The sequence below is a fragment of the Peromyscus eremicus genome, chromosome 9 (assembly GCF_949786415.1).
Source record: "Peromyscus eremicus chromosome 9, PerEre_H2_v1, whole genome shotgun sequence".
NCBI classification, from domain to species: domain Eukaryota; kingdom Metazoa; phylum Chordata; class Mammalia; order Rodentia; family Cricetidae; genus Peromyscus; species Peromyscus eremicus.
In genome coordinates this window covers 2,319,866-2,329,203 of record NC_081425.1, presented here as the reverse complement: position 1 = coordinate 2,329,203, position 9,338 = coordinate 2,319,866, and positions in this window count along the sequence as shown.

Sequence of the window (9,338 nt, the reverse complement as noted above, 5' to 3'; positions counted from 1 at the left end):
AGCCACTCAGCCAAGGTATGAGAAAGCTGTGGGGGAGCTGAGGATGGTCGCTCAGGTGGCAGGCGGCAGTGTGTAGCACACTTGCAGCCCTGGGTTCAGTCTCCAGCACCGTGTAAGCCAGGCCTGGTAGCACAGGCCTGTAACCTCAATACTCCAGAGGTAGAAGCAGGGAGATCAGAAGTTCAAGGCCAGCCTGGGCTATAGAGTGAAACTATGCCTCAAAAAGAAAAGTTGCTGAGATAGAGGGTGGTGATGGGTTCAAACCCCTGTGAATATATTCAATGCTCTTGAACTACACAATTGAAAATGATTGAAATGGCCGGGCGTTGGTGGCGCACGCCTTTAATCCCAGCACTCGGGAGGCAGAGGCAAGCGGATCTCTGTGAGTTTGAGGCCAGCCTGGTCTACAGTGTGAGATCCAGGAAAGGCACAAAGCTACACAGAGAAACCCTGTCTCGAAAAACCAAAAAAAAAAAAAAAAAAAAAAAAACAAAAAACCAAAAAAAAAAAAAAAAAAGAAAATGATTGAAATGGAATCAAGTGGTCCACGGAAACCATCATATTACAACCTAATTCTGGGAGCTGGTGAAGTAAACGGCTCAGGAGGACCTGATGACTAAAGCTTGAGCCCCAAAACCCACATAATGGAAGCAAAGCAAATATTTCTCTGATCTCCCCACACTGTGGCATACATGTCTATACACAGAGTCACACAACAAACAAGTAAATGCTAATATGTATATTTGTTTACACACACACACACACACACACACACACACACACACACACACACACCCCTCCCTCTGGGGCCAGAGTGATGATGGTTCAACAGTAACACCACACACTTCAGAGGATCTGAGTTCAGTTCCCAACCCCCACAATGAGCAGCTCACAACTCCAGTTCCAGGGGGATCTGTTGCCTATGATCTCCAAGAGCATCTGCACTCAGGTGCACCTATCCCCCACCACACATATACACATATTAAAAATAAAGCCTTAGTAAATATATAAAACCTCATTGCAATCTCAAAAAGTAATTTAAGGAACCAAGAATGACCCTTTGTATGATGTGTTTTCCCAACTTTACTGCTCCACTCAATCAGAGGAGGGTGTTGAGCACACATACTACAGTCTCCTTGCAGAAGTGAAGACACAGATAGTCTTTAAAGACACATTTCCAAAGTCTCTGGACCACTCCAGTGCCCTGATTTTTTAGAATAAATGTTCAAGGTTTATAAAGGACCTCGTGCTGAAGCCTGCAGTTGGAGGGAGAGCAGGCAGGGAGGGAGAACCTCAGTCAACTATAAGGATTTCCTGCAGTGGCCTGCCTCCTGCTTCACTCTACCTCCAGAAGTGCTTTCCTGGAGCCATTCCCCGCCCCACCCCCCTCAGGATTACGAGGGAGCCACTGATAGATACTTCAGGGTCTGAGGCCTGAGCTCACCTAGAAGTTTCTTTCCATATCAGGCCAATCAACTTGCCTGGCCAAAGTTTCTTAATCCTTGCTCCTTAAGGTTAGTTTATTTAATAACCAAATAAGTCAAAGCTTGCCCCCCTCTGTACAGGAGACTAATATTGCTAGCATTGGCTGTCCCTAAACCTTTGCTTCTATGTCAGTAACTAAAAGCACATCACCAGGAATCTAGGGTCCAGTTGCTCAGGTGGCGGCCTGGCTTTGAACTTTAAAAAATGACAGTGCCAGCCCTACTCTGTACTAGGCAGGAGGATGAGATCCAAAGCCAGTGACAAGATAAGCCTCTGGAAGAAATGGCAGTCTGTCAGTATGATGCCTCATTGTTCAGAGATGAGGGACCCAATGGCAAGGACCTCAGGGAAACGGGGGGGGGGGGGGGGGCACTGACAGATGCCCACAGGGCTCCCACTGATGGGACCACTCAGTGGGACAGCACAGGGTTGCCTATGAAATGGAGTCTGACTGGAATACCACAGAAGAGAGTTGGAGCACAGGTTCAAAGCTGTAGGACTCAGATCCCAAAGAGAGATTCACAATGTGACTATCACTAAGGAAACCTCACAGGCGGAATCAGCTTTTCTAAATCAACCACTGCACCAAATTCCCTGCCAGCTTATAAAACACTTCCCAGATTTGCCTTCCTTTCTCCAAAGGATGCCGTTTTATTACACAGTGTAGGAGGCTGGAGAGGGGGTGGAGAGTAGAAAGACAAGTTAAGGGTGAATTACATTTTAATTTAATATAATTTTAGATGTAGTCTTTTTCAGTCTTTCTTCATTCAAGGCTATCCTAAATGTAGTCATCCAGAATGTGTGGGCCCTGTTCTTCTGTAAGGTTGGAATTAAAACAAACCAACAAACAAAAAACAACAAACAAACAAACAAACAAACCAGTTTCTTGGAGCTGAGTTTCTAGCTCAGTCATTGGAATCCTTGTCTTGTTCAAGCATGAAGCCCTAAATTCAATCCCCAGGGCCCAATAAACCAGAAGTGTTGGTAGATGCCTGAAGGCAGAAGGATCATAAGTTCAAGTTTGTCCTGCATGGTCAGTTTGAGGCCAGTCTGGCATACATGAAACCCAATATTAACAAAGGTGTGTGTGAGGGGGAGATGCTGCTGGAGAGATGGTTCAGCAGTTAAGAGCACTGGCTGCTCTTCCAGAGGACCCAGGTTCAGTTCCTAGCATATCGATTCACATCTGTCTGTAACTCCAGTTCCAGGGCTTCTGACACCCTCATGCAGACATACATGCAGGCAAAACACCAATGAACATAAAATAAAAATAAATTATACATATTTTTTAAAAAGGTTCCCAGGGGGTCACAGAAGTATACACCTTCAGTCCCAGCTCCTGGGTGCCTGAGATAGGAAGATCTTCAGTTTAAGGCCAGCCTGGGCTGTATAGTATGACCTTCTCCTTTATTTTCTTTTTTCTTATTTTTAGAGACAAGGTTTCATGTAGACCAAGCTACCCTTGAACCCCTGATCTCTCTACCCTAACAATTTGACTTACATATGCTATCTGTGTGTGTGTGTGTGTGTGTGTGTGTGTGTGTGTGTGTGTGTGTGTATGTGTGGAGAGACTTGACTGGCCATCTGTACATTTTACACTCCAACATGTTTTGCACACTGGAGCAGAAGCATGTACAACATACTGGAAGGAGACTTTGTGTTGCCATGTTGGGATTCTAGAGAGTTTCAAGAAAATCATATTTTGCTTTATTTTGCTGCCCATTTACATTTCCTGGTAATTCTGGAAGTCTGGCCACAGTACTTAGGCCTAGACCCATCTGAATAGAGAATCATGCAAAGTGAAAACATGCTTTTTATATTTTAAAACCTGCTTCTTCCAGGTGATTGACAGCTGGTTCAAAGTGCTTCTCTGAACACATTTCAGTTTCCCAGGTTGAGTTGGGTTCCCAGACAACAGGTTGGTCCTCAGCAGTCAAGCAACCCAGTAAATCTCAGTCATCCAAGGAGGCTGGAGGGAAGCCCATTTGAAACAGGATCCCAGCAGCCCCTAGCCTTTGCTCATGCCGTGTCCAGCAGGCAAAAGATCCCTAAGGCCTGGAGTAGAGAGCAGCATAATCTGAGTCAATTAAAAAAAAAAAAAAAAAAAAAAAAAGATAGTAAGAGGAGCAGAAGTATGAAACCTGAGGAGAGGAGAGAAAGCCAGGAGAGAGAGACCGCAGGTAGGAGCCACCTAGGAGCCAAAGACTTGTTATTGGCTCTAGGACTGGAGTATTCAAGACAGGGTCTCTAGCAAGGTGAGCCACTGTGCCAAGAGTATTAACAGCCTCATACACATGTCTACCTAGACACAGCTAGCAGAGCAGAGCGGCCCAGAGGCCACACTAACTTTCCTTCTGTACCCCTGCTCCAGGATGACCCTGTGTCACCCTTGAAGCCTAGACTCCTCTTGAGCCCCATCAGAGTACCAGCTCTCCAAATCCTGAAATACCACCTGTCAGGACAGCAGCTATCCCACACATTCAGGGCCTGCCTCCACATAGCATCCTAAACGAACCAGTCCACTAGTGTAGAAATCCAGGAAACTCACATACCCAGGGAGGGTACCTAGATAACTGACCAGAAAAGATGCCCAGAGGCCACTGGCCACAGTGTCTTCTGGAAGCCCTCTTACAAATAAGTGTGGGGATAAAGTGTGTGTGCCTAGGGTCCTTTTCCTAACTATGATTATTCACACTTTGGGAACCCAGCCCGGTTGTCAGTGACCCATGGCTCCCAGGGCCTCCTCCATTTCCTGAGCTGGAAATCCCTACAGAAGTTGAGCGATCCAACTTGGATCAGAGTGCTGGACTGCAGCAAGAATGCAGGGGCGTGTTGCTCACCATCCTGGCTCTAGCAGCCGAAATTGCTTAGACGTGCATGGTACTTGGCCCGAGTTGCTGTGTGTGGGGAAAGGAAACACAATTCCTCACTGGGCCATTACTTGCGTCTCTTCGCACGCGCAGGTTCTGGCCTGGCTTTGAGTGACATCCCAGGTCTTCGCTAACCTTACCCCCACTTCATTCGGAGGCTGTGGCCAAGCTGCGCCTGGGGTTGGAGCCTCCAAATCATAGCACTTTTGCTATCGCGACATCCAGCGAGCTGTCTTCAAGCAATGCCAGGCCCGCACCTCAGGCTCCGGCTCGCGGACCCATCTCTCTGCCCAGTTACATAGAATGCCACGCACAACCTGCACGCACACTCACAAGCACACGCGCACACTCACGGATTCCCCCTTCAACACCACGCGCACACGTGCTGGACGATTTCCTTTTGTACTCTCTTTGCAGGCCTCTGGTTCTCTTCTCCCATGGCCACTTTCCTCCCAGGTCCCCCTGGCCTGCCTCCTTCCTCTTCTGCCCCTCTGTCCTTCTTGGGTCCTGGAAGAGGAAAGGAGGCCGCAGAGGTGTGGCCTGCTCATCCCGCAAAGGCTGAGTTATGGGACAAGGCTGGGACTGCGGGGCTGGCCTCCGGCCTGCGCCCTGTTTGTTTTCCCTTCGCCCCCTGAATGCTAGATTAAGATGTAAAGATTACCCCGGCCGAATAATGCCGAGAGTCAACACTCAAGCAAACAAAAGTGCTTGCACAACTCGCCAACCCCGCTGGGACCCGGGCCGCGGGCTGGGGGAAGAGAACGCGCTCCTCGCTGCTAATTACAAATAAATGATGATGTGCTCACTAAGTAATTGATTTAATGACGTTCCTATGAAACTATTAAACCCGGGTGGAGGTCAGGCTGGAGGCGCCCCAGAGCGCCCATTGTGGGCTGTTTAACTCCACCAGGCTCCTCCGAAAGACATCGGGGCTAATAGGTGAAGTCACAGCTGCTCCGGCTGACTTTCTCCGAGCTCTGGGCCGGCCGCGGGCACCCTCGCGCCCTCCTCCTGCCGCGCCCTCGTGTCCCACCGCCTGCACCCCGCGCCGGCCAGCTTACCCACGCCTCTCCCAGCCCTGCCGCCAGCTCCCGAGGGCCTCCAGAGGGATCCGGGTTCTCTTTAAGAGCGGCGAAGTTGAGCACAAAACTTGTGCGCTCCGCCAGCAGTCGGCTGCCTGCACTGCCGCCCACCCCTCCTTCCTCACCCCACCCCCGCCACTTCTTGCAGGAACTTCAGCCAGTGTGCCGTGCAGGGTGCCCGCGCGCTTGGCAAGGCGCCTGGAACCCAAGTGAGTGCTCAGTGCACTGACGGAGGAGAGGCTGGCGGGAGTGTGTGAATTGTGCTCCAGTGTGTCTCAGGTCAAAAGGCCACCTTTTCCCGTTCCTTACCCGGCCTTGGCTCCTGTTTGTACAAAAAGGGCATAGAAGTAGAGAGACTGAAGTAGAAAAATGAGTAAAAGTGAAAAAAAAAAAAAAGGCACTCGGGTAGGAGCTCAGGCCTAACAGCCTCGGTCCTGGGTTTTGTGGGAGAAGCGCCTCTGCCCCCACCCCCACCCCTGTTCTGACCCAACCAAACATACCCTTGCCCTAATGTTACCTGCAACTCCCAAAGGATAGGAGGGCCTAGGCCCGCATTTTAGGGCTGATAGGTTCTCCTCTTCCCTCCCTGTCCTCAGAACAGGTACAGGTTCCTTCCGGTTTTTACAGCATGGGCTCTTGGTGGAAATGTGACCTTCCTTATCCAAAAGGTTAGGCAGAGCCCTTGTAGTGGATGGAGGGAGCACATCCAAGATGGAAAAATCAAACGTTGCAAATAGACCTACAGTTAAGGATCCTAAACCCCTCCAACATACAGCAAGAGTCCAAATCACTCAGGCCGATAGAGGAAAGGGAAGCTCAAACCCAGCTGGAACCCCCCACCCTGGGGCGGGGTGGGGGTGAGGGTGGGGGTGGGCGGGGGCGCTTCAGGCTGCAGAAATCAATCTGCCAGCATGCCCTGGTCTCTCCAGCCAGCCAACTCTTATCTCTCTTCATTGAGAGGCCATACTCAACATATTCTTGAAGCATGGATTCATTTATACCACAGTTAGTTGGCCGTAGGCTTCTTTCCTTTTTTCTTTTTCTTTTCTCCTTTCTAGAAATTTCCAAAAGCTGGAATAAATTTCTATTTGGGTTTGGGTGTGGGCCCACCCATAATAGAACCTGGCTTCTGTTTGGGCCTTTGGTCTCAGTGAAGGTCTCAGCCTTCACTCCTCAGAGAACACTGATGGAAATGATTTCATAGCCTCACTTGAGGCCTCAGTTTCTCCACCTGTAGATCCTTGGTTGGAGTCCTGGGACCTTTATTTGTTTGTGATCTGTGAGGGGGACCTAGAGGAATCAGGGAGCCTTAGATAAGAAGCCTGTTTGCACCAAGCTTTTGTCTTTCTTTGTAGGAGCCAGACTGGTTAATGGATTTTTGCAGGAGTGGTGTTTTAATTTCTCCCACACAGGAAGGATTAAAAAGAGGAGGTATCCAAACCCTTCGAGACCCAAGTGGCCCTTGTGCCCAAAAAGGGCACAGGGTTTACTCTCCTCTCCCTTGCTAACAGCAAGGATTTGTTCGGATTTGGTCCTCATCTCCCCTCCCTTCACCCCAGTCCCTCAAACTCTTTTAACCACAGCTGCTGACTGCATTCCCGACGACGCCCTCAGTGTAGGATGGTCACTTCTCTTCAGTCTGCAAATGAGAAGTGACATTTCAGCCAACCCATAAGCAGAGCCTGGGGACACAGGCCCATTGATAGAGCGTGGCCCAGGGGCCGGGCGGCTCCACAGCATCCGAAGCTGCCTTAATTAATACCATCTTAAATAGTTCAGCAGCCACTGAAGACAAAGTTGAAGGAAGACTTTAAGGCTGAGTGCCCCTGGACAAGCTCCTTCCCTTGTCATTCAATATTTAATGCGCCCGCTTGTAATGCAGCTACTGGTGTTCCTTTCTCAGCAAGGACATTATTTTTTCACGGTGCCCATAGCCAGGGAAAGCCCTTTAGGCAAAGAAAATCAAAATGTTTGTTGTTTTGGATGACTCATAACTCTTGTTTAACACAAGCACACTTTCAGGCTAGTATAACAGGCGCAGCCTCCAAAGCAAACAACACAATCCTCGTGACAGAGTAGGACACAAAAAGCACATTGTCTTGAGGACTACCCCTTTCTCTGGTGCTAGATGGGGGCCTGTCTCCCAGTGAACACCACGATGCCATTTCACTTTTGAACTATTGTTTTTGAGTTATGCCATGTGGTCAAAAGGAGGGAGAAGGGGGTTGTTTCCAGGCTCCTAAGACAAACGAGTTGCCTTTTCAATGAAATCCCCCCGCGATCCTTGAAAACGGAGTTTAAATGTCACCTCCGCCTTTCTAATGGGCACAGGGCTGGAGGCGACCCTTCAAAGCGCCTGAGTGATAAACGACCCTTATTAAATATGGCCCGGACTGCTGGGAAAATACAGCGCTGGGCCTGTGTGCCCAAGAGCGCCCCTCGCTGGAGGGCCCGCGAGCCGCAGGAGTCTGGATCACCTGGGGACAGAGGCTCCAGGACCTTCTCCGGGTGAAGGACAGGGAGCTAGAGTGGTGAGCTCGGGTGAAGGGGCCTGGTTGTAATACAACTTCTTATCTGCCGCCCCAACACGCCCACGAGCCCCATCCCCAGAGCTTCGGCCTGAAAGGTTGGTGCGTTTCCCTCTGACTTCTTTTTGTCGGTGGCCCAGTGGCGTCGGCAAGTCTGAGCTGCAAAGTTACTGATTTGCAGGCCGCATGTTAAGGCAGCCCATGTAAGTAATTTCTCCGGGCACCCCAGCAAAGGAGAACAAATCGCTGACAAAGGCGAGCGCTTTCGATTCAGCGGCGTCGTTAAGGCAACCCTGAAGTATCCCTCTTATAATAAGTTCCACTTCAAAGCGTTTCTCATTGAGCGGTGACTGCTTCGCACTTTTATTAAGTCCGGGCTTTTTCACTCCGAGGAATCATCTGTTTGGTTATTTTTCATCGTGTTTATTTTTCACTATTCACACAGTACTTGTATTAAATAAACAAAGAACAATCGCTCTGCAAATAAGTGCTTAGGTGGGGAGAGAAGGAAGAGGTACTGGGGATCAGGCTCCCCTGCCTCTCTCCCCCTACCCTGTGACATCACTACCCCACCCCCACAGCGCTTTCTCTCTCCATTCTTTCTCCTTTCTTTCAAGCCAGGAGGTTCTATAGGGGAATCATCATTAACAACAAAAAGCTAATACATACGATATGCACATATATATCACATATTTATAATCTTTGCGTATGTGTTTCTGATGAGGTGAGAATTGACTGAACTAACTGGCCATGAAAGTAAGGGTCACTGCAACTGTATCTTAATAGAGTGTCTCAAATCGCTGTGGACAGCCTGCCAGAGACTCTCCTGGTCCTGCCCATTGCCATAGCAATTCTGACTCTGTGTGGATGTACCATAAAAACACTAGTTTGAATTTCAAAGAACACGTCTTTGAACTTCTCCCCGCCTGATTAGGCACTTAGGTAGTGTGTGAATGTGTGCTCTGGGATGTTCCTGCGTGGGCGTGAGGTCTCTAAGAGGTTTTGTTCACAGGGAAGGGAAGTGTGCTGGCCACCCCAGGGTGCTTGCTCTGTGGTTCTCCTCCATCCTTCCAGACCTGGAAGGTTCCTGAGGTCACCGGTGGTGTTTGGGTAAACCACTGGCAGATGGATGGATTCTTAAGTCTGTGGGTTGTTCTGTCTGCCTACTGATAGGTTTCCTTTTCTCAGATTTAAGGTGACCACTTGAGAAATGCAGTCCTCTCTCTTGCCCCTCCTCTGAGGTTATAGTTCCTAACCAAACTGGGACCTAAGCATAGTGGTGGCCAGCATCCCTCCTTACAAGTCACAGCACAGACGGAGAGGACTCAGAAAAGCACAGCTCTCCAAAAGCTCCCACAAAATGAAATATATAA